The sequence below is a fragment of the Macrotis lagotis genome, chromosome 5 (genome assembly GCF_037893015.1).
Source record: "Macrotis lagotis isolate mMagLag1 chromosome 5, bilby.v1.9.chrom.fasta, whole genome shotgun sequence".
Classification (NCBI taxonomy): domain Eukaryota; kingdom Metazoa; phylum Chordata; class Mammalia; order Peramelemorphia; family Peramelidae; genus Macrotis; species Macrotis lagotis.
This window is the reverse complement of record NC_133662.1, coordinates 43,684,333-43,711,050: the sequence shown is the minus strand read 5'-3', so window position 1 is coordinate 43,711,050 and position 26,718 is coordinate 43,684,333.

Genomic DNA, 26,718 nt, shown 5'->3' with positions numbered 1-26,718 from the left:
CACTCTATGAGAGAACTTGTCCTCTGATTAGAAATCAGCTCATGCCTTCCTTGGCATTTATCCAGTTGAAATCTGGCACAAAAGGTCAGAGAAAGAAAGTATAAACATCTCTGTCACACAGACGGAAAGGCCAGTGAATCTCAAGTGCCTCAGCACAGAAAAGGCTATTTGCTGTGACTTCTGATTTTTTTCATTGCTATTGTTGGGTAGAAACAATACCCTAAAGAGAGTCACTTTTTAAGAACAGTTGGTAGCAGAGGTAACTGAAGAAATATAATATTTCCTTATTCAGTTTTATGTACAGTACTCCTTAAAACACAGAAAAGTCAATATATCCTTTTGATTTTCACAAAAATATTGAACAGTCACTGGTTAAAAGTAGATATTAAAACTTCTGGATAATAAAGGACAGTTATTTAGGTTAGTGATTTACCAATAAAGCTAATTTTCATTTAGATATATCTTTATCTCAAAAGTTCTGATTTGAAGGAATCTTTCTCATTAAAATAGCAACAAGTAAACATGTTTAACAATAACATTAAAGTTTTCAAATTACATAGGCCTCCAATAATAATAATAAATTTTTTAAAACAGGAAATTGAATTGTTCAGAAGTTCCATGTTTCTCCACAACCTCCTGACAAAGTGGATTAGTAAATACTTTTGTGGTTGTTATTCAGCTGTTTAAGTTATATCTGACTCTTCGTGACCTTATTTAGGGCTTTCTTGGCAAAGATACTGAAATAGTTAACTATTTCCTTCTCCAGCTCATTTTACAGATGAGCTTTCTTTCATGTTCAACTTTCAGTTGGTTCTGAAGTTCACATTGTGACTTTAAATAAAATAGAATTTATCATTAGGTATACTAAAATAAAATATAAATATTTCTTCATTTAAATGTATTTAAACAGAATTTTAAAAATCTTTAAGCTAATGAATACATTTTTGAACTACATTATTCTCCATTATGCTCTTCTAGTATCTTCTATTTTAACATCATGGTCATGCCCCAATGATCTTCTCTAGATTGAAGCTTCTCTTAGAACAAAAATACAAAAAGATTATGGAAAAAAATCTGAAACAGAAGCAATCTTTAATTATATATATTCTATTCTATTCTAATAATTTCTAACTTATCTCACATATGAAAGGAAGAATATTTTATTAACCCTTCTCTGAGATTTTTACTAGTTATTCTTTTTTAAAGCTGAGTTTGCTCTTTGTGATCTTTTCATTTACATTGTATCTTTTGTAAATATTATTATGAAAGATATTTAGCTTTACTCTCTTTTGTGTATTGTCCTACATCATCAAAATGGACATTTTTCAACTAACTGTACTATAGAAATCTCAGATTTAACACATCAAAAGATAACTCTCTTATCATTTTCTCCAACATCCCTTTGATGAAATGGAAAAATGGAGTGGTATGGTCTGGTTTTGGATTGGAGAATGTGTGAAGGAATTCACAAAAGACCAGCTCTTGATCTAAACGCATTCAGGGACAAAAAAAATTATTTGCTTACATAAAACTGGTCAGCAGAGGCTAAAGGAGAGAGACAATAAAGGCAGTGGGCAGATCTCTGAGGGGATGAGAAGAAAGAAAATAAAGTTAGCAGGAACAACAAGGGATAAGCAGTAAAGAAGGAAAGGAAAGTCCTGTTCTAACTGGACTGATCTTAGGGGATTCATACAGGCAAGGGAAAAGATCAGGGCAGGTATGCATGCTTGAACAGAGATAAGGAAGGAGTTAAGAGGAAAAAGTTGAGACAATTCCCCACTATATTAGTTAGTTTACATCTCAAAATCCCCCATCTGAGGGCTTTCTCTTGGGATGAATTTGGGAAAAAGCTGAGATATTTGCATCTCAGAAGTAGTTAAGTTGATTCCTATTTTCTCTCTGGGTTTATATCTCAGTACCCCAGTAACTTTTTTCAGGATAACCCTATGGAGTGAGTTTTCAGATGGCCCACAATGGGGCAGTTTATCTAAATAACAATGGGATGGAAATCAGATACCCATAGGATATGCAAGGCCAAAAACAGAAGAAATAATATCTGCTGTAATATTTTTCTGTTTAATATTTCCTCTACTTTACCTTCCCATCCAAAGTTCCTTATTTCTGTCAAGGGCACTACCATCCTTTCTGTCATTCAAGTTCACAAGATGGGTCAATCTTGATTCTTCATTCTCACTCACCCCTCATATTTTCAATCTCCTTCCATCCTCTAATCAACATTCATATGGTGTGACCACATAGTTAAAGCACTCATCATTTCTTAGTTGCACTATTAAAATAGCAATTAACCAATTTTCCTTCCTCACTTTGCTACTGTTTGCAATCCATCCTCCCAACTGTCAGAATGATTTGATTATTCCTTGTTCCTCCTTTTTAAAATTTCTGATTTCTTAAGCTCATCTCAAATGCTATTTCCCTTTCTGATCACATTGCTGTTAGTCCCCTCCCTTACTATGTATTTATTTTATACATACCATTTTGTGTGCATGTTGCGTCCTTCTATAGAATGTAAACTCTTTAATGGTAAGTGCTAATTCACTGCTGTTGCATTTCTAGTGCCTAAAACAATAACTAGAAAAGCAAAGGTGAGTAAATCTTACTGCTTAATTAAAACAACTTATGATTGATTTCACTTATTTTGTTCTGCATCAATCCATCCATATCTTCTCATGCTTCTCCAGATTGCTCATATTCCTCATTTCTTACCAATTAATAAAATTCCACTACATTCATATGTCATAGTTGCTCATTTATTTCCCATTGGAAACTCATTTATGTCTTTATGAACTTTATGTCCAGTTCTTGCTGCCTCAGAGAAACATTTTACATTATATTAAGAAGGTCACTATATTAAAGCCCAAGTACTGAAATTTCTCATTAGATAAATCTCAAAATTGAAGAACCTGCAAGAAAAAAAATGTGGTAATTTCATTATCCCACAATGGTTGGGAAATGGAGTATTTTAGTTCATAAAACTTTCTGCATAGCAGTGATGAATCATATACACATCTATGCGTGTAATGGTTTTTCTTGAGGGGAAACTAAATATCAGACTTCTTTTCAAGAAAGATGATTCTAAATTTTATTGTAATACTCATTATTGCATTTTTGAATTTTTCACTCTTCAAGTAATTTATTCATGATATGTGCTCATACGCTCATACCCAAATTATGATAAATTTGTGTATGATTTTAGATGTGGTTGCCTTTCTCCAATTGTGCAAATCACTTACACCTCTTATCCCATATCCATGTCTTCTTTTGTTGCTCATCTTTCATTTTCCAAAAGGAATAATGATGTCTTATTTAATGTGCATTATTGGATTTAAGTGAGACAGAGCTGCAAAAAAAGTTGTTAGCCTCACTCTCTTCAAAATCCATAACAAGTCAAAAATCAGGATGACTGATGACAATCCAGAATATGGTATGTGGCCTTTGTGTCTTCAGTGTCCTATCAAAGTCTCATTTCTCCTTAATACCTGCTTCAATCACCTTCATGGCCTTTGGAATAAATTATTCTCATCTCACCATTCCATCAGAAGAAGTCTTCACATGCTTGGACCGATCCTTGCCTTAACTGACAAGGCCCATTTCCTTCATTGTGGTTTAACCCATCTACTCAGAAAGTTTTACTAGTGTGGCCACTGCACATGTTGCAGTTTCTTGAAGTTACTGGTAAGAGTTGGGTGACTGGTTGGACACCATAGATAGATTAATATCCATGAAAAGGGCTCAACAAGACCTTATACCTAGTACTCTCTGAACACCCTATATTCCCTCTATGTCTTAAGTTAAATCCTATATAGGAAGATCACACACCATACTTGGTGAGAGTCTTCCTTTTTACTTCTTGATATTAAATGAATAATCATGAAGGGTGCAGATGTGGTTCCTTTTCTATAAAAAAAATGTATAATGATGTCTTTTATGCCATAAATCCTATGTTATTTTACATTGTTAATAAGCTTGAGCCTATTCACAGTCACTAGAGAATCTTCACTGAGCTTTGAGTAGACTGTGGGTAACCAAGTGGCACAGAGGATAAGGTACTGGTCTTAGAGTAGGAAGACTTGAGTTCAAATCTAACCTCAGACTCATTAGTTATGTGACTTTGACAGGTTACTTAATCTTGTTCTGCCTCAGTTTTCTCACTGAGAAAACTGTATTTCTTTGTGAGAATAAAACAAGATAATATTTGTAAAGAGCTCGTATAGACTTTAAAGCACTATATAAATGCATACTCCCATAAATATTTTCCTCTTTAAATTTTAATATTCTTGATATTAAAACTATAGTAAAATAATTTAAGTTTCCTTCCAATGCTTAGAGGACAATCCAGTATATCGTGTCTTTTTGGGTGATCATTATGTATATCGGTTTTAACTGGACAGCACTATGAGGGAAAATTCAGATTATTTGTATTTCTGGCTACTGATATTCTAAATAAAGAATACCATATTTTCCCATGAGTAAAACACACCCTTTTCAAAAATATTTGGGATCTAAAAATTGGGAGTGTCTTATACAGTGGCTGTAGATTTTTTTACTTGCATTTCCTGTTTTTTCACTCATTGTTTCACATTTGTTACCAGCATATTAGGTTATGTTTTGCCACATTCTGCCCAGAAATGGCTCAGATTAGATTTTCGTACAGTGCTGAATTCAAGTTCAAGGTGATCCACTTGGTGAAAGTGAATGAAAATCGTGCTGCTGAATGGAAGTTTGGTCCTCCTCCAACTGAGAAAACAATCTGACTCTGGCTACTGGAAGAAGAAACCCTACTGAAAACACAACAGCAGAAAAAGGCCATGAGAGGCAAAGGCAGTCAAACAGCCTCATTTAGAGAGGGAATTGAAGAGATGGATTGAAGAGCAAAGTGCAACTAGAATTCTTGTGTCCACAAAGATGGTTTGTTATGAGGCAGGAAGAATTGCTGATGAAAAAGAAGTGACTGATTTCAAAGGCGGACATGACTGGTTCTTCAGGTTCATGAAATGGAATGGAATGGACTAAGCAAGATTGCCCAAAAGGAGCCTGAAAGCTACGAGTAGAAGGTTCTAAAATTTCATGATGAATAAAACTTGAGTTCAATAATTTTATGAAATTATTTCTCTTCAAATTTTGAGCCCCAAAATTAAGATGCATGTTAAACATAGGAAAATATGGTAATTTAATATTCAGCCCAAGAAATTCTTGTTCACTTCTCTTTTTATTTCCTTCCTCTTTCACTTGTATATATTTTTTAAACATATTTTTATTAAAGATATTATTTGAGTTTTACAATTTTCCCCCAATCTTGCTTCCCTCCCCCCACCCCCCCACAGAAAGCACTCTGTCAGTCTTTACTTTGTTTCCATGTTGTACCTTGATCCAAATTGGGTGTGATGAGAGAGAAATCATATCCTTAAAGAAGAGAAGAGAAGTCTAAGAGGTAACAAGATCAGACAATAAGATATCTGTTTTTTTCTAAATTAAAGGGAATAGTCCTTGCACTTTGTTCAAACTCCACAGGTCCTTATCTGGACACAGATGGCACTCTCCCTTGCATACAGCCCAAAATTGTTCCCGACTGTTGCACTGATGGAATGAACAAGTCCTTCAAGGTTGAACATCACTCCAATGTTGCTTTTAGGGTGTACAGTGTTTTTTCTGGTTCTGCTCATCTCGCTCAGCATCAGTTCATGCAAATCCCTCCAGGCTTCCCTGAAATCCCGTCCCTGCTGGTTTCTAATAGAACAATAGTGTTCCATGACATACATATACCACAGTTTGCTAAGCCATTCCCCAATTGAAGGACATTTACTGGATTTCCAATTCTTTGCCACCATAAACAGGGATGCTATAAATATTGTTGTACAAGTAATATTTTTACCCTTTTTCATCATCTCTTCAGGATATAGACCCAGTAGTGGCATTGCTGGAACAAAGGGTATGCACTTTTTTGTTGCCCTTTGGGCATAGTTCCAAATAGCTCTCCAGAAGGGTTGGATGAATTCACAGCTCCACCAACAGTGTAATAGTGTCCCAGATTTCCCACAACCCTTCCAACAATGATCATTATCCTTCCTGGTCACATTGGCCAATCTGAGAGGTGTGAGGTGGTACCTCAGAGAAGCTTTAATTTGCATTTCTCTAATATTTAATGATTTAGAGCATTTTTTCATATGCCTATAGATTGCTTTGATCTCCTCATCTGTAAATTGCCTTTGCATAGCCTTTGACCATTTGTCAATTGGAGAATGACTTTTTTTGTTTTAAAAATATGACTCAGTTCTCTGTATATTTTAGAAATGAGTCCTTTGTCAGAATCATTAGTTGTAAAGATTGTTTCCCAATTTACTACATTTCTTTTCATCTTGGTTACATTGGTTTTATCTGTGCAAAAGCTTTTTAATTTAATGTAATGGAAATCATCTAATTGGTTTTTGGTGATGTTCTCCAACTCTTCCTTAGTCATAAACTGTTCCCCTTTCCATAGATCTGACAGGTAGACTAGTCCTTGATCTTCTAATTTGCTTATAGTATTGTTTTTTATGTCTGTGTCCTGTAACCATTTGGATCTTATCTTGGTAAAGGGTGTAAGGTGTTGGTCTAATCTAAGTTTCTTCCATACTAACTTCCAATTATCCCAGCAATTTTTATCAGAGAGGGAGTTTTTATCCCAATGGCCAGGCTCTTTGGGTTTATCAAACAGCAGATTACTATAATCCTCTCCTGCTTTTACACCTAGTCTATTCCACTGGTCCACCACTCTATTTCTTAGCTAATACCAAAAAATTTTGATGACTGATGCTTTATAATAAAATTTTAGAACAGGTAGGGCTAAGCCACCTTCTTTTGCACTTTTTTTCATTAAGCTCCTGGCAATTCTTGACTTTTTATTTCTCCATATGAATTTACTTACAATTTTTTCTAATTCATTAACATAATTTTTTGTAATTTTGATTGGTAGGGCACTAAACAGATTGTTTAGTTTTGGTAGAATTGTCATTTTTTATTATACTAGCTCTCCCTATCCATGAGCAGTTGATATTTGCCCAGTTATTTAAATCTGATTTGATTTGTGTGAGAAGTGTTTTGTAATTGTTTTCAAAAAGATTCTGAGTCTGTTTTGGCAAATAGACTCCCAAATATTTTATATTGTCTGAGGTTACTTTGAATGGGATTTCTCTTTCTAGCTCTTCCTGCTATTTCTTGCTAGACATATATAGAAAAGTTGAGGATTTATGAGGGTTTATTTTATAACCTGAAACTTTGCTAAAATTGCTAATTGTTTCCAGTAGTTTTTTGGATGATTTCTTGGGATTCTCTAGGTAGACCATCATGTCATCTGCAAAGAGTGAGAGTTTTGTCTCTTCCTTCCCAATTCTAATTCCTTCAATTTCTTTTTTCTTCTCTGCTGATGCTAACATTTCTAATACAATATTGAATAGTAGTGGTGATAATGGGCACCCTTGTTTCACCCCTGATCTTATTGGGAATGCCTCTAGCCTCTCCCCATTGAATATAATGCTTGTTGATGGTTTCAAATAGATACTTCTAATTATTTTAAGGAACAGTACATTTATTCCTACACTCTCTAGTGTTCTTAAGAGGAATGGATGCTGTATTTTGTCAAAAGCTTTTTCAGCACCTGATGATATGATCGTGTGATTTCTGACAGGTTTGTTGTTGATATAATTGATTATACTAACAGTTTTCCTAATATTGAACCAACCCTGCATTCCTGGAATAAATCCTACTTGATCATAATGTATTATCATAGTGATGACTTGTTGTAATCATTTTGCTAAGATTTTATTTAGGATTTTTGCATCTATATTCATCAGGGAAATGGGTCTATAATTTTCTTTCTCTGTGTTAACTCTTCCTGGTTTAGGTAACAGTATCATATTGGTTTCATAGAAAGAGTTAGACAGAGTTCCATCTTTCCCTATTTTTCCAAAGAGTTTATATAGGATTGGAAGCAATTGTTCCTTAAATGTTTGGTAGAATTCACTTGTGAATCCATCAGGCCCTGGAGATTTTTTTTAAGGAGTTCCATAATGGCTTGTTGAATTTCTTTTTCTGAGATAGGGTTGTTTAGGTATTTAATCTCTTCTTCATTTAACCTGGGCAACTTATATTTTTGCAAATATTCATCCATTTCACTTAGATTATCAAATTTATTGGCATAAAGTTGGCAAAATAATTTCAAATTATTACTTTAATTTCCTCCTCATTGGTGGTAAGTTCACCTTTTTCATTTATAATACTAGCAATTTGGTTTTCTTCTTTCTTTTTGTTAATCAAATTGACGAGAGTTTTATCAATTTTATTGGTTTTTTCATAATACCAACTTTTGGTTTTATTTATTAATTCAATAGTTTTTTTGCTTTTGCTTTTTATTAATTTCTCCTTTAATTTTTAGCATTTCTAATTTGGTATTTAACTGGGGATTTTTGATTTGTTTTTTCTCTAATTTTTTTAGTTCCATGTTTAGTTCATTGATTTCCTCTTTCTCCAATTTATTCATGTAAGCATTTAGAGCTATAATATATCCCCTGAGAGTCACTTTGAATGAATCCTATAGGTTTTGGTATGTTGTTTCATTATTATCATTATTTAGGATAAAATGGTTAATTCTTTCTATAATTTCTTTTTTGGTCCACTCATTTTTTAAAATGAGGTTATTCAGTTTCCATTTTGTTCTGGGTCTATATCTCCTTGGCCCAGTATTGCATATGACTTTTATTGCATTGTGATCTGAGAAAGATGTATTCACTATTTCTGCCTTTCTGCAGTTGATCATTAGGTTTTTATATCCTAGTACATGCTCAATTTTTGTATAAGTTCCATGTACTGCAGAGAAAAAGGTATATTCCTTTCTATCCCCATTCAGTTTCCTCCATAAGTCTACCATATCTAATTTTTCTAACAATCTATTCACCTCCTTAACTTATTTCTTGTTTATTTTATGATTCGATTTATCTAGATCTGATAGTGGGAGGTTGATATCTCCCACTAGTAGAGATTTGCTGTCTATGTCTTCCTGTAGTTCTTTCAGCTTCTCCTCTAAGAATTTGGGTGCTGTCCCACTGGGTGCATATATATGCAATATTGAAATGACTTTATTGTCTTTGGTACCTTTTAGGAGGATAAAGTTTCCTTCCTTATCTCTTTTAACGCTATTTTTGCTGCTGCTTTGGATAAGATAAGGATTGCTACCCCTGCTTTTTTTACTTCAGCTGAAGCAAAATGGATTTTGCTCCAACCTTTTACCTTTACTCTATATGTATATCTCTGCTTCAAATGAGTTTCTTGTAAGCAGCATATTGTAGGATTCTGGTTTTTAATCCACTCTGCTATTTGCTTACATTTTAAGGGAGAGTTCATACCATTCACATTCAAAGTTATGATTACTAATTTTTTATTGCCCTCCGTGCTATCTTCCATCTGTTTGTATTTTTCCCCCTTCTCCCCTTATCCATATTCCCCAGTATTTTGTTTCTGAATACCACCCCGTTCAGTGTGTTTGCTCTCCTATATCACACCCTCCCCTTTCTTTCCCCTTTCCCTTTTCCCCTTCCCTTCCTTTTGTTATTTCACCCTTTTCCCCCAACTCCCCTTCCCTTTCTCCATCCCCCCCTCCCCTTTTCCCCTTTTAATACTTGAAAGGTTAGATGTTTTATAAGTTAACTAAGTATCTGTAGGTTGACTTTAAGCCAAGTCTGATGAGAAGAAGATTCAGGCATTTCTCCTCTGCTCCCTTCTTTGCCTCTATTACCATAGGTTTTTTTTGTACCTCTTAGTGTAATGAGATTTACCCCATTCAATGCCCTCCCTCCTTCAGTCCCTTTCCTGTCCCCCTTTTTAAGGAGGTAGTGTCTTTTTAGATCATTCTAAGTCATAGAAAATTCTGAGTGTCTGTCCCTTCTAGTTCAGTATATTCTATTGAATAGAGCCAAAATTCCTGAGTGTTATTAGAGTCTTTCTCCCAAGTGGGGTTAAAGCCAGTTACATCCCATTAGATAGCAGTCTCATCGATAGGTCATGAATGTCCATCATTTCTGGCTAGGTGTATTCTCTCTGTTAGAGTTACAATTCTCAAGATCTTTGAGAATCTTTTTCCCCCCATGCTGGGATATAGCCAGTTTCAACTTACTGGATTGCATTTTTTTCCTTTTACCGCCCTCTTTTTTTTTTTTTTTAACCTTTTCATGTGTCTCTGGAACCTCCTGTTTGATGTCCAAATTTTCTGTTTAGTTCTGGTCTTTTCATCAGAAATTTTTGGAATTCTTCCAGTTCATTAAATGTCCATCTTTTTCTCTGGAAGAGAAGGCTCAGCTTTGCAGGAAAGTAGATGCTTGGCTGCATTTCAAGCTCCCCTGCTCTTTGAAATAACTCATTCCAGGCCCTTCAATCCCTTAAAGTTGATGCCACCAGGTCCTGCGTGATCCTTACTGTGGCTCCTTGATATTTAAATTGTTTCTTTCTGGCTGCTTGCAGGATTTTCTCTTTTATCTGATAGTTCTGGAGTTTGGCCACAACATTCCTTGGTGTTTTCATTTTAGGATCTTTTTCTTGTGGGGATCGAGGTACTCTTTCAATAACTACTTTGCCCTCCAATTCCATGATATCAGGGCAGTTTTCCATCACTAAATCCTGTAATATTAAGTCCAGGCCTTTTTGCTCTTCAATGTTTTCAGGAAGTCCTATAATTTTCAGGTTGCCCCTCTTTGAACTATTCTCGAGGTCAGTGGTTTTGTTGATGAGGTATTTTACATTTGCTAATATTTTTTCTATTTTTTGATTTTGTTTAACTGACTCTTGCTGTCTCATGGAGTAATTAGTTTCTGTAGACTCCATTTTTTGGGGGGGGGAGTAGTTTTCTTCATTAACCTTTTGCAACTCCTTTTCCCATTGGTCAATTCTACTTTTGAAAGAGCTTTCCATTTGACCAATTTGACCAATTGAGGTTTTGAGAGAATTAATTTCTTTTTGCATTTGCCCATTTAAGGATCTGAGAGAATTATTCTCATTTTATATTGGTCCAATTGATGTTGTGAGAGATTCATTCTCATTTTATAATTGTCCAATTGATGATCTGAGAGATTTATTCTCCTTTTGTATTTGTCCAATTGTACTTTCTAAGGTTTTGTTTTCTTGTTGCAAGGTATTGTCTCTCCCAAATTTTTAAGCTCCTTCCTTATTTCTTCAAGGAAGTCTTTCTGTGCTGGAGACCAAATTGTATTCTCCTCAGAGGTTCCAGGTCTCTCTGAGTTAGGGTCTTTGCCTTCCAGGAATTTTTCTATGGATCCACCTTTCCACTGACCCTTATTTATTTTGCTAAGACCTTGAGTTGGGGGGGGGGATGGTTCACAGGGGCTTGGGATCCCTAAAGGCTTTACTCACTGAGTGCTGGCCAGTAGGAGGTGTTGGTTGCTTTCTCAGGAGTGTCTGTGACCTTGGCTGAGGCCTTCTCCCTTTGCTTGAAGGGAGGGGTTGGAGCTATTGAATTTTTTTGCCTTCAATCAATGGTGGGCTTTACCCTGGCCTGAGATCTTTCTCAGCTGGGCTGGTTCTGCTCACACACCTGGGCCTGAGGCAGAAGTAGTTTGCATTTGTTTGTTTGGGAAGAGGCCTCAGCCCCAATGGAGGCATGCACTCAGAGTTCCTCAGACCAGAGGAGCCCAGGGATGGTGTCCTCAGCTCTCCTGCACCACAATTCTACCCCCAGCCCTGTCCCCAAGCTCCAGGGGAACAGCACCAACACCAGCGCCTCTGCTCCCCCGCTGACCCAAGCCCCTGTCGTCCAGCCCCACAGCTGATCCAGCAGGTCTGACTCTCAGGCTCTCAGACTCCTGGTTCCAATTCAGCTGTCAATCTGGCTGATCAGGGCTGATCTGCCCTCTGAGCCCAGACTCACCCACCCGAATTCGGCCTAAGTTGCTGCCGGAGACAAATCCTAAGGTAGATATTCTTTCTCCTGGCTTTTCTTTCTGGCTTTTGTGGGTCAGATTTCTTTTAAGAGGTTTGTTTCATGTGATAGATGGGGAAGAGATCAGGAGACTTTAGAACTGTGCCTGTCTTCTCTCCACCACCTTGGCCGGCTATGCTACTTGTATATATTCTATTTTATCAAACTAGCTTTACTTCTAATAATCATCTGAAGTTGTGCACAGTGAACACAGAAGATAGTGACCCCAGCACAGGTCTTAAAACTCAAGTAGAACCAGACTATTGGAGACTTTTCATGCATTTATTTAAAAAACAAAACAAAAAAAAGCCTCCAAGAGAATTACTATGGGCCTAGGATTACCTTTCTGTCTGTCCTTTTTTAGTCCATATTACTTATCTTTTGTTTTCTTGATGTAGCTAAGATATTATACTCACTAAGATCAGCAAAATTTTGAAGTTAATCCTTTCCAAATTCACAGGAGATCAATAAAAGTGATTGAAAGAGATGAAGAGAATGGTCAAAAAGTCATATATTAAATATGTCCCAGCCAGGAATAATCTGTGAGTATTTCAACTCCACCCTTTTTCTGATAGAGAGTGGTAAGAGAGGATTTATGGAGACCCTTAGAGTTGCAATCAGTAAGGTAAACTGCTAAATATTTAAAAATAGGTTCTTCTGAAAAAAAGTATGCATGACACACTTTTAAGTTTAATCTTCATTAGGAATATTTTCTTCATGCCTTATTAAATCTAGGTATTCAACAAAATAATAAATCAAGATTTGATCAATAACATTTGTCTATTTTTAATGTGAAAATTTAACAATTAACTTTTATATAGCATTACAAACCAATACCACCACATCACTGGACAAATACTATAAAATATTCACTGAGCAAAAGACAGATTCTTACCAGCTGAAAGAACTAAAGTAGGCCTCATAAAAAAGTTGGCCCCCTTAGTTGGGTTCTGAGATTTAGAAACCTATAAATCTAAAGACTTAAATTGGGTCCATGAAGACATATGCATTTTCAGCAGTCAACTGAATAGTTCTTTAAAAATAGAAGTAAATTTCTTATACCCTGGACTTGATTGGAATCCACAACTTTCAAATGTAGGAGAGAACAGGTTTTTTTTTCTGCATTAAGCAAGTTAAGTATATCATTGATCATTTAGTCTGAAATATTTTTTTTTCCTTCCCAGGTGCTATAATGCAAGTATTCTTGCTTCCAACTCACCTATCTAATGATTATATGTCATCCTTTTATAAATATTAGATATTTTATCACCATTGCAAGAAAAAACTTTACATAATAGTTAAAAATACCTACCTGCTTAGGTCAGTTTTCTAGTATAAGTATTCTTTATTTGGATTAGATAAGAAGCATCAAATTTGCAGCCCACAGGCTACATGTAAGCCTCAAAATTCCCAAGAGCAGACTGAACCAAATTAAAATGTAAATGGAACATCTTTAACAAAATAAATGTAAATACACTAAAACATGGCAACAATACATTTTAAAACTAGGTCAGTAGCAGCCCATAAGAATCCTTATGTATGAATTAATGGCCCCCACTTATATTTGTGTTTGGCAATATTATCAACATATGTAGATGATGAAACCCTAATAATCATATTTAAAGATAACATGTATATATAAAAAGAACCCCAATTTCTTCAATATTTACTTTACAAACATATCAACAATGGATAATTACCCTTCAGAATAAAACTTAGCTACTTGTAGTAACTAATTCTGTAATCTAAAGAGTTGATGCTTTTATATCCACAGAAACCAAATGCATTTTTCCCTGGGTGACCTTTTATGGCTTTCTTGTCACTTTAAGGCATTTTGAAAAATGATAAAACAATCTTCAGGTGGAAAAGGAAAGCCTAAGATGCATGTAATGTAGTGCACAATAGATTTTTATGGGCCTCGATGGAATTAATTACTGAAAACTTGCACATGTACTAATTAATTTCATGCAATTCAGCACCATCTGCAGATGCATTATTTTCTTTCAAAGCTACTGTAATTTGATGTAAAATTCAAATTGTTAGGAGCTTTTAGGAAGCTTAAGTCCCTGTATCTTGTTTATCCTAAACAATCAAATAAGGGAATTACACCTTCTTTTAGGAAATTGGTTTTAAAAAATACTGTGTGGTTCATCTGTTACCACTGGAGGGAAAATGTAATAAACTAAAATAAAAACAAGTGGAATAAAACAACAATCCCAGAACATACACACACATACATACACACAAAGACACTACTCTGATCAGATAAATCCATACTGCTAAAAGACACTTCTAGAGGTCATTTAGTTCATCTTCCATCTTGAGATCATGTGAATACATTCTTGCCAAGGCAGTACAAAGTTGTACTGTTTTATTTAAATCCCCCACTTGATAAAACTTTGTGAAACTTGAAATTTTGTACATTCCAATCTTCATTTAACAGTTTTCTATTTCTAATTAACACTCCTAACTATCATATTGTCAATATACTAAAGAGATTCTTCCCTTGAGTCCTATGAAAAACTAATCAAAAGGGACTAGTGCAGAGAGGGAGAATATAGTACACTTGTAAGACCTATTGCCTGCTTCTCATTAGATTTCCTAGTATCTAAGCCTCCTGCAGTCTCATTCTAATCTATTTTGGGTCTTAGATATGTATTAGTGCTATGAATTTTAATGACATATTTAAAAATACAGGTAAACTAATGTTAGGACTCATTCTTTCTACATCATATATAGAATCATATAGATTCTCCAAGTTATAAAACTTTAAGAAGCAGTTTTGTATCCTGATGTGTATCTAGCTGCGTAAAGAATTGGACTTGGTGTCAGAAGACATATTTGAATATGGACTTTGCCCCTTAGCAATTGTATGCTATGACAGGGCACAGAAGTAGAGCAGCAAGGGAACCAAGAGATGGTTTAGTCCAGATGAGGAAACTGACATAGAGACTAGGGAGTAGCTAGGAGATTCAGTGGATAGAGTACTGGAGACAGGAGGACAGGAGTTCAAATCTGACTTCATATGGTTTGCTAGGGTAGAAAGAGAGACAGATAGATAAGACAGAGACAGAGAAGAGAGAAGGTATCTTGCTTCAGAGCAAATAGTTAAGAACAGAGGGAAGATATGAAATAATGTCCTCTGACTCCAAAGCAAGTACTTTCTTCAAATCCCAATTTCCTTAGCTAGCATATTGAAAGTAGAAATAATATCTTATCCTTATATCCCCTACACTGAGGACAGTATCTGGCATAGAGTAGGTGATTAATAAATGCTTATTGATTCATTGAATGAATAATCTGTAAAATAGAAATCACAATACCTATCCTGCTCAGCTTGCAGGATTGTTGAAAGGATAAAATAAGACATCATGTGCAATTATCTCCATAAATATATTATAAAATATTAAAATGCTTGAAGCATTATGAAATATTGGAAATCAAAGGAGAAAAGAGATTAGACCAGTGATTTCAAAAGTAGAGGAAACTTCCTGGCAAGGAAACTCCTTCTACCAATGCAATTCATACTCTTAGAGATGCCTATAGCACAGGACTCACTTCCAAGAGTCAAATTTGAATAAAATGTAATTGGGAAATATTTACAAAAAAATTAAATCAAAATAAAATAACAATGCATTTAAAAACATTTACAAAATAAAACATTACATTTAAAAATAAAATGTTGCATTTAAAACAAACAAAACATTACATTTAAGTCAATATATAGATTATTGATCCCCATTTCTTTTATAATTTAACTCCATTGATCTCAGGGAACTATATATGGCACAAAGTGGATAGAGTATTGAGCCTGGAGTTAGGATTTATCTTCTTGAGTTCAAATTTGGCCTCAAACACTTATTAGCTGTGTGACCCAAGATTAGTCACTTTGTTGGGGTTGGTACCTCCAGAATATTGGAGTTCAGCATTGATGTCTGAGAAAGAATTGACAAGACATGGGTTCTCTCCTGGGCAAGTTGGCATTTCATTGAGCATTGGGATGGCACAGTGAGCTTAGAGTTGGGCGATACTTTAGCAAAGAATAATATGACTTGTTCTTTTTATATAGGGGATAAGAAGGAAGAAGAGAAAAGAAATGATCTCAGACAAATCATCTTTTTGAGGTGGTTCTGGAGGTCATAAGTTGGAGCCACCAAGGAACAGTTAGAAGGGACAGAACTTCTAATTTAGTTATGAAATATGCTTGTAAGAAGTGTTTTTGAATTTCAAAAAAGATCTCAGGTGCTGATAATATGTGTTTAAATCTCTAGGCAGATCAGCTCCTGATATTCACATGAAAGGTTAAAGAGGGCAAGGATGACCCCGAGCAAAGGGCATTGATGATGGATAATCAGAAGACAAAATGCCCTGGACAAAAGCAGAGGTAGGGATTACAGAGTCAGTAATTAAGTCATAGTTAGAATTCCTGGTTCTATCAAGGTCCCAGGTAGGACATTCAGAGCACACTAGAATGTTGGGGAGAGGGCTCATTAATTGGTACCTCATCAACTTCACCCTGTTTGCCTCAGTTTTCTCAACTTTAAAATGAACTAGAAAAGGACATTCCTCAAATGACTAAACAGCAAAAACCACTGCTCTAGAACAATGAAAGATTAAACAAATTGAGCAGACTTAATGTGTCAGTGGAAGAACCTTAAGTTATGTCTGCCTTAGTTCCAAGGCAATACCAAGAAACACTGAACTTGGGTTCCTTTCTAATGTCCAATCTTGGTCCTGATGAACAAAGGATGAAACAACCAGGAATTTTAAAATAGTATACTGTATATGCCCTTCAGAACCTGACCTGGTGCTGTCTTTTCTGTCCTCTTAAAACTAGCTCCCCTCTAGAAGAATTTAGTGTATTTTTTCCAGATCAAAATGCAGTAAGAATTATATTCAACGAAGGGTAATAGAAATTAAAAATTAATTGGAAACCAAATAATCTAATGCTAAAGAATAAGTGGATCAAAGAATAAATCAAAATCATAGAAACAATCAATTATTTCATTAAAGCAAATGACAACAATGAAACAACATACCAAAATTGATGGGATGCAATCAAAGTAGGACTTAAGGGAAATTTTATTTCTCTAAATTTGTACATCAATAAAATGGAAGCAAAACAAATCCATTAAAAAAAATCTTGAAAAATAAATTAAAATCTTCAAATGGGCAGCAAATTGGAAATCCTGAAAATCAAATGTGAAATTAATATGATCGAAAAACCTATTTAAAAAATCTATGGGAGGGGGCAAAGCTAAGATGGCAGCATGAAAGCAGAATTTCCTGGGAACTCCTTCCCCAAAAAACTCCAAAAGCCACAAAATTATGATTCAGAAGAAATAAAACTCTTCCAAAAAAAAATTAGAAGAAAATGTGAAATATCTCATTGAAAAAAACAACTGACCTCGAAAACAGATGCAGAAGAAATAATTTAAAAATTATTCGGCTACCTGAAAGTCATGACCAGGAAAAGAGCCTAGACTTCCTTTTTCAAGACATAATGCAACAAAATTACCCTGAGATCCTAGAAGCAGAGGGTAAAATAGAAATTGAGAGAATTCACTGCTCACCTCCTAAAAGAGATCCCAAAAGAAAAACTTCTAGGAATATTATAGCTGAATTCTTTTTTTTTGCAAGGCAAATGGGGTTAAGTGGATTGCCCAAGGCCACATGACTAGGTAATTATTAAGTGTCTGAGGCCAGATTTGAACTCAGGTATTCCTGACTCCAAGGCCGGTGCTTTATCCACTATGGCACCTAGCCGCCCCTGTATTATAGCCAAATTCTAAAACTCCCAAATCAAAGAGAAAATTCTAAAAGCTGCCAAAGACAAACAATTCAACTACTGAGGCTCTTTAGTCAGGAATACACAGGATCTGGCAGCATCTATATTAAGGGCTCATAGGGAATGGAATATGATATTCTGGAAGGCAAAAGATCTTGGTTTACAACTAAGAATCAGCTACCCAGAAAAACTGAACATATTCTGACACGGGAAAAGATGAACTTTCAATGAAACAGGGGACTTTCAAACTTTCCTATTGAAATAATCAGAGCTGAATAGAAAGTTTGATCTCTAAGTACAGGACTCTGGTGAACCATAAAGGGAGTAGAAGAGAAGGACTAACTATGAGGAACTTAATGATATTGAACTGTTGGTATTCCTGCATGGGAAGAAGATATTGATGACTCATATGAACTTTCTCATTTATAAGAGCTGTTAGAAGGAGGATAGATAGATAGATAGATAGATAGATAGATAGATAGATAGAGATAGAGATAGATAGAGATATATAGATGTAGATAGGGCACCACTATATAGTAAAAAATGAAGTCAATGGGCGATAAAGGAAAGTACTGGGAAGAAGGGAAAGGAGAAGAAGATTAAGAAGAAGAAGAAGAAGAAGAAGAAGAAGAAGAAAAGATTTTCCCATAAGAGTCAAGAAAAATCTTTTTCAATGGATTGGAATAGGGGAAGGCAAGGGGGAATGAGTGAGCCTTCATTCTCATCAGAAATGGTTCAGAGAGGAAATAACATATTCACTTAATAGGGTATAGAAATCTATCTTACCCTAGAGAAAAATGAGGAGAAAGGGATGGGATAATGGGGGAATGGGGAGAAGGAAGGGTGAAATGGGTGATAGAAAAGAGGGAAGATTGTGGGAGAGGGTACTCAGCTTCAACACACTTTTGGACAGGGCCAGGATGAAAGGGGAGAGAGAGAGAGAGAGAGAGAGAGAGAGAGAGAGAGAGAGAGAGAGAGAGAGAGAGAGAGAGAGAATAGAATAGAATAAATGAAAGTGGGGAGGAATAGAGAGGAGGGAAATACAGCTAGTAATAGCAACTGTGGGAAAAATATTGAAGCAATTGCTCTGCTGGACTTATGATAAAGAAAGCAACTCACGCCAGAGACAAAGCCATTGGAATCTGATCACAGACTGAAGTACATTTTTTTTCTCTCTCTCTCTCTCTCACTATTCTTTAGGTTTCTCATCTTCTTGGGGGGAGAGGGGGGGTTATATTTACTTACAACAAAATTATTATAATAATATAAAATAAACAAATATAGATCCTTTAAAAACCTATTAAGTTAATAAACAAATTTTGGAGTTTGTCGAATATAAAAACCAGTAAGATAGATAAGCATTGGTTAATTTAAAAAAAAAAGAAAGAAGAAAATCAAATATCCAAAAGTGAAAAGGGTAAAATTGCCACCAATGAAGAAGGAATTAAAGCAATCATTAGAATATATTTTGTCCAATTTTATGTCAATATATTTGATAATCTGAAGGAAATTGCTGAATATTTGTGAAATATAAATTACCTAGATTACAGATAAGTCTTAAATAACCCCATTTTAGAAAATGAAATTGAATGTGCTATTAATGAAATTCCTAGGAAATAATCCCCAGGACCAGATGGCTTCAGGATTGAATTCTACTAAATATTAAAAAAACAACAATTATTTCAAATACTATATAAAGTATTTGGAAAAATAAGTGGAGAAGGAGTTCTGCCAAATTCCTTTTATGACACAAATATGGGACTGATTCCTAAACCAGGAAGAGTTAAAGCAAAAAAAAAAATTACAGAACAATTTCCTTAATGAAATTGATGCAAAAAATTTAAATAAAATAGCAGCAAGTGATTGTGGCAATACATCACAAGGATTATACACTATGACTAGATGGGATTTAGACCAGGATGCAGAAATGCAGGATTGATAGGAAAATTATCAACATAACTGACCACATCAATAACAAAAATAGAAAAAAAGCAGATAACTTATGTTAACTTCCATATATACTAAAAAGGTTTTTGTTTTGTTTTGTTTTTAGGTTTTTGCAAGGCAAACGGGGTTAAGTGGCTTGCCCAAGGCCACACAGCTAGGTAATTATTAAGTGTATGAGACCGAATTTGAACACAGGTACTCCTGACTCCAAGGCCCGTGCTTTATCCACTGCGCCACCTAGACACCTCCCTGAAAAGGTTTCTGACAAAAATACAGCATTCCTATTCAAAGCAGAGAACATGGGAATAAAGGGAACATTCCTTAAATTTATAATCTATATTTATTTAAAACCATCAGCAAACATTATAGTGTTTGATAAACCCAAATACCCCAGCTTCAGAGATAGGAATTCACTATTTCACAAAAAACTGGAAAATAATAGGACATAAATAGGTGTAGACCAACATCTCACAGCAAATACTAAGATAAGGTCAAAATCAGTGAATAGTTTTGACATCAACAGTGACACTGTATGTAAGTAAATTAGAAGGGCCAGGAATAGCTTATTTCTCTGATCTATGGGGAGGGGAAGATAACATTACTAGATGAGAACTGGAGAGTATTGTAAAAAATAAAATAGATAATTTTGATTATATTAAATTAAAAAAGATTTTGTACAAACAAAACCAATACAACTGAGATTAGAAAAAAAAGAAAATTGAGAAATAATATTTACATCAAACGTCTCTGATAAAGATCTCATTTCTCACATATATAGAAAATTGAGTCAAATTTATAAGAACAAGGGGCGGCTAGGTGGCACAGTGGATAAAGCACTGGCCCTGGAGTCAGGAGTACCTAGGTTCAAATCCGGTCTCAGACACTTACTAATTACCTAGCTGTGTGGCCTTGGGCAAGCCACTTAACCCCGTTTGCCTTGCCAAAAACAAACAAACAAACAAAAAAAATCCACCAAATTTATAAGAACACAAGTCATCCCCCAATTATGGAAAACTGGTAAATCCTATAAATCAGGATTGAATTCATTGTTTTATTGTCTAGACTCAAGAAAGTGTTAAGATTATAAATTAAACTTAAATGTGCGTGCTATGTACATTTTTGTTGTTGGAGAGCTAGTTGCACAACACAGTCCTGTCTGTACCTCATGTCTAGAATTACCTCATTTCCGTTTCCTAGTTTACATGTCTTCTTTCAAATATTATTTAAAAGTCATTTTATATAGGAAGTCTTTCCTTGTTCTCCTCAATCTTAGTGCCTTCACTCTCTTAGTTATCCAAAACATAAATATTCATATTTGTATGCATATATCTTGTTTTTCCATAGTTGTTTGCAGATTGCATTATTGAATTGTACAGAGCCTGGCCATTAAATGCTTATTGTTTGACTGACAATGACATGTATTCGTTACTTTTAAATTTTTAAATATTTATTTCCTTTGTATATGTTTGCATTTATTAACTTTATATTTATGATAAATATTTATTTTATGCTGCTTTTTCTGCTCATTTGTCCCTGATTAAAGCATGAAGTCATTGGGGAAGTAGAGATAGTTATAATCTTTCTTTGTACTTCTATGCTTAGCATTTTACCTCATACATCATGTCAACTGATCATGTTTTGATATTTTCTTCTTAATTTTTCTCTTTATTTCCAGGGAGATTTTTAATATGTGCATTATGTGGGGGGGGAGATATATCAAGAAATGAGAGTGGAGTAAAAAAATAGAAGCTATCAATAACACTTAGAACACACAATAATTTTAAAAAATTTCATCTCTAGTGGTCGTTTAATACAACAGAAACTTCCAGTTGCAAGCTAGTAGTTATTCTCTGATATAGACTCAGTTTTGTTTGGTTGATGTGCTTCTTTCAGGTCATGTCTTACTATGATAGAGAAAGACAACATACTAGATTTAAAGACCCATGTTTGAATTCTAGTTCTATTACTTCTACTGAGTGACTTTGCACAAATCTCTGGGCTTTAATTTCTTTTTTTTAATTTTATTTAATTAAGGTAATGGGGTTAAGTGACTTGCCCAAGGTCACACAGTTAGGTAATTATTAAGTGCCTGAGGTCACATTTGAACTCAGATTCTTCTGACTCTAGGGCTGGTGCTCTATCCACTGCACCACCTAATTGGTCCAGGTAATTTCTTAAACTTTAAAAATGATGGAAGCGGTTTAAACATTTTAGTTCTTATCAGCTCCAACTCTCTGATCCTATGATAGAGCATATTTCTCTCCCTTCCAAACTCCACACACTACCTAACCTACTATTATAAGCATAAACTGCATGTAAGAAATGCAAGTAGATAAGCTGAGTCCTTTTTTTGCTTTTATAGGGAACTGACAAGAATTGAGTTCTTTTTTTTTATTTTTCAAGGACAAGGAAAATTTTGCAGGTAACAAGGTATTTTAATTGTAATTAATTTTCCTCCCTAGAACTGATGCAATTCCATAAAACATATGATTTGCTTTTTTACCTCTCCAAAAATATTCCCCCCACCCCATTAAATAAGAAGTGACAATATTCATTTATCCTGGAAAGAGTTTCCAGTTACATCAAAATTTGGGGGGGGGTGTTTTGTTTTTATCAATTTCTATAATATATCACTGAAATTTCATACAAGTTTCTTAAAGCTTTTTCCTCATGGTCATAAGGAAAAAAAATTTATGAACAATAAAATGAAATGGGGTAGATCAGAGAAAACATTGCATTTCCTAGTTGTAGTCTTTCCTCCTTTATATTACAAATGCTTTTATTCAGTCACCCTTTTTTGTATATATAAAATGGCAGTTTCTCATCACTTTCATCCATAAAATGGAGATGAGACTTATGCTATAAATCTCATAGAGACATGAAGGAGAAAGGGCTTCATAAGGCTTCTGAAAAGGGCTACAAAATATGAATTGTTATCATTGTCATAATATTATTCTTACAGGATTAGAAAGTTGCTGAGGACTGAAAATAAGTAAAAAAGAGAATTGGCAGCAGCAAATCTTTTAAATAGGCTTATAGAAAGTGCCTCATGGCCAAGGCTTTCTACTTGTCTGGTAAGGTAAAATCATAATGTAGTTTTTCACCTGAAAACCTCAGGACTGTGAAACATGAACTCATCCATTTGTGTTTTTTGTAATTTGATACTTATCTCACACTTCAAAATTGAAATGAAGTCTTTCTGTAATATCCAGAGGCACTGGTAAGGTTCAAAGGAACACTTTTTCTGGTTCATGGAACCACTTCTCTGTAAGGGCTTGATAAAAATCATTCCTAGAATAAACTGGTGTCATTGAGAAAATGTGGCTATAGTTAATACTGATTTGGGAGTCAGAAGATGAAAGTTTGAGAAATAATTTGGCCTCTATAGAAGAATATGTGTACAATGGTGACACTCTTAGTTTGTTCATATGACCTCATAAAATCTGTGGCTTTATTCGAGATGGCAGAATATTTAATTGGGATGTTAAAGATTCATAGAGGCAACTTAGTTAATAGTGTTAAAGGATAGAGGTCCTTATAATTAAGATCATGTAATATAGTTAAAATTTTATAAATGATGAAACTGAGTGACCCTCTAGACAAAATAAAATTATATGACATTCCAAAGATCATACTTGTAGTAAATAACAAAATGTGATCAAATTCATTGACTCTAAGTTCAGTGATCTGTTTTCTTCACCACAGACTTTCCAATCCTAACCCTGACATGAGACAGAGGGTCCTGGGAAAATCAGAATGATGAGGCTGACATCAGGAAAACTAATTTTCCTGAGTTCAAATATAATCTCAGTCATTTACTAGCTGTGCCATTCAACTTTGTTTGCCTCAGTTCCTCAGTTAGTGTTAAAATAAGCTAGAGAAGGACATGGCAAACCACTCCAGTGTCTTTGCCAAGAAAATCCCATAGGAGTCATAAAGAGTCAGATGACTGAAAGAATTGAATGAACACCAACAACAAAAAGTCACTAAAGTTTTTTGAATGATTCCATAAGACTCATTACTAAATCAATTGATAGGTTGTGGTCATCTTTTGCATAAGGGGCAAAAATTATTATTTCTGTTAGGCATGCTTTTTCTCACAACTCACACTTTTTAAGACTATCTTTTATGATTATCTAAAAATGAAACAGCACTCCGATTTTAAAGCCAAAATGTTCATGTGTTTTGGCCAATAAATGTGTCCTTTCTCTAAACTTTGAAATACCCACACACACATACATACACAAATTGTCTCTTGTTAATAATACATAAATGTATATATTTATGAGTTTTTTCCTACTAATACTATGCATGCATATATATAATATGAATGTTATATAACTATATAAACATATATTCACATACATTTGTAGTATGGACATACATATATTTATACACACATCGACTCATGTAGTATTAACAGGAGACTATTCATTAAACAGAGAAATACATTGAAAATGAAATTAAAAAAGAATATTAAAAAAACTGAGCTGTCTTTTTGATATGTTTGCCTGTCTCATTTCAAGAGAAACATATGATAAATCAAATTCCTTGAGGGTAATGTGTCCAAACAACACTGACCAAATTACTGTTACTAACAAAAAGTAAATAACATCTTCTAGAGTACTGACAGATACAATCAAATCTCCTTTAAATTGTGAGGCAGTAAAACTGACTTTTCACATAAAAATGTTGACTAAAAAACTATAAGTCATATTTTCAGAATTTCCAATTCACTGACTACATGGAGGGAAAAATCTCAGAATTAGACTGAATGGTTGTAAGGATGAATGTGAATGTCATTTATAGAACATGAATAGGCCAATATAGCTTCCCAAAGGGTGATGAAATTATATGCCTAAGAATGTTACAAGAATGGGTTATTTTTGTCACTATTTCCCACTATCATTATAGTCACTGACAAGAACAGAGATATAGTCACTGACAAGAAGTGTTGGTGGGGAATGGAGGTTGGAGACTGAATAGAAAGATACTTTCCCATTTTGAAGTTTTCAGTTAGGCAGACAAATGAATCATGCATATCCTGCAACCCACCCTAGACATTTTTATCAGAGCATTATATTATTTCCAAAGGCTTTGTTATTGTTGTTCATTGTTGCTTTGGACAGAGAGAAGATTTTCATTCTTCCTTCCAACATTTTCCCTGATGCCCAGACTTAGAAATTATGTTCCTACCACTCATCCTAAACTTCTCTCAGGACTTTCTTTGCTTCTTTGCATTAAACTGTCCTATGACCACTGTGGCTTTATTTAGCCTGGAATATCACTGTAAAATTCACTCCTTTCTCCCTTTGGTAAACATCTCCATTTTATACCAGACTCTAAGTTTGGCTTCCCCTCCTGGCCTTGTTTCTAGCTTCTAGATTTCATAAACATGCCGCTCTTACTTTAAGTACTTTTTCCCCCTTCCCTACCCAAACCTTCTTTTTCAAATCCTGCTTGTGTGTTGTCTTTCCCCATTGGAAAATAAGCTCCTTGAAGATAAGGACTATCTTTGTGCTTCTATCTCTAATCCCAGGATTTATGTATATAGGACATGTGGTTGTGGTTTGGTCCTTTCATTTGGAGTTTTCTTGGAAAAGATAGTGGAGTGGTTTGCCATTTCCTTCTCCAACTCATTTACAGATGATAAAAGTGAGGCAAACAGGGCAATTATTTACCCAGGATCACATAATTAATAAGTGTCTGAGGCCAGATTTAAACTCAGGAAGATTTTCCTGATTAAAAGACCACCACGCTATCCACCATATCACCCGAAGTATAGTTACTTATTCCCTTCATGCAAAGTCATCCTGTTTTTTTTTTTTATGAGAAAAGGTACACAGAGGAAATAAAAATTTCTTGGGTTATAGTCATTCTCATAAAATGCATTTTGAACATTATGAGTTTTAATCATGTATATGAAGAGATAGAAAAAATATAGTCTAGATTCAAAATGTTCAATGGAAAAGAGTGTTGGATTTGAAATCATGGGACTTCAGGTCCTGGGAAGATAAATTTAGAGGATCTTTTATTCTTTCCAATCCAATCCCTGCACGGTACAAATGAGGAAACTGTGGCCTAAATAGGTCAAATACTTTATTCATACAGGTACTAAGTAGAAAATCTGGGATTTGAATTCACATCTTGCAAAACTGGATAGAATGATCTTTCCCCTGCAACAATATGTCCCTCCATATATTCAAATCCTACCTTTATTTTTTTTTAATTTTATGTCAGACAATACACTTAATTCCTCTAGACTTCATTTTCTTCATCTATAAAATAATAATGTAGAACTAGTAGATATTTGATATTTCTTCCATTTCTAAACCGTTTTCTTATGATAATTAGTACTCATGGACAAAATGCTACAAATTCATGGACCTGCTTAGACACAACTTTATAGGATATAAGCAACTGACATGTCAAGGTATTCATCTTGAGAATTTTAGATTCAATTTAATGCTTCTCCTATATCAGATTATCTTATGTTGGGGGGAGAGAGGAGGGAAGGGAGGGAGAGAGAAAAATTGTAAAACTCAAAACCTTGCAAAAACATATTGCTAGAGTCTGAGAAAATGAAGAAAAATAAGAATGATATTAAAAAATTTAAAAATTAGTGGTTCTTTAGTTATTATGTTATGTGAAAGCTTTTCTTTGCTTCCTAATTTTCCCTGCCAAATTCATCAAATTACCAAAATAATCTAATTATAAAATTCAGTTTTAAATATAGTATTCCCAAATACAATGTAATATGTTCAATATAATGTAGACAAAAAGTCCCAAATGTCAGAAAAGTGACCTCCAACAGCAAATGGACAATCCAAAGTTTAGAATCAGTTTTCATTGTTGTCATGCAGAAGCACTGAAGACTGCAAGGGCAGAGAGTATGCCCAACACATACTTAGAATTTTGTCCAAGAAAATTAAAGATTACAAATTGAGTTTCCTCTGAATTATTAATATGATTATTGCTTTGTTCTTGCTTAAGATCTTTCTCCAAC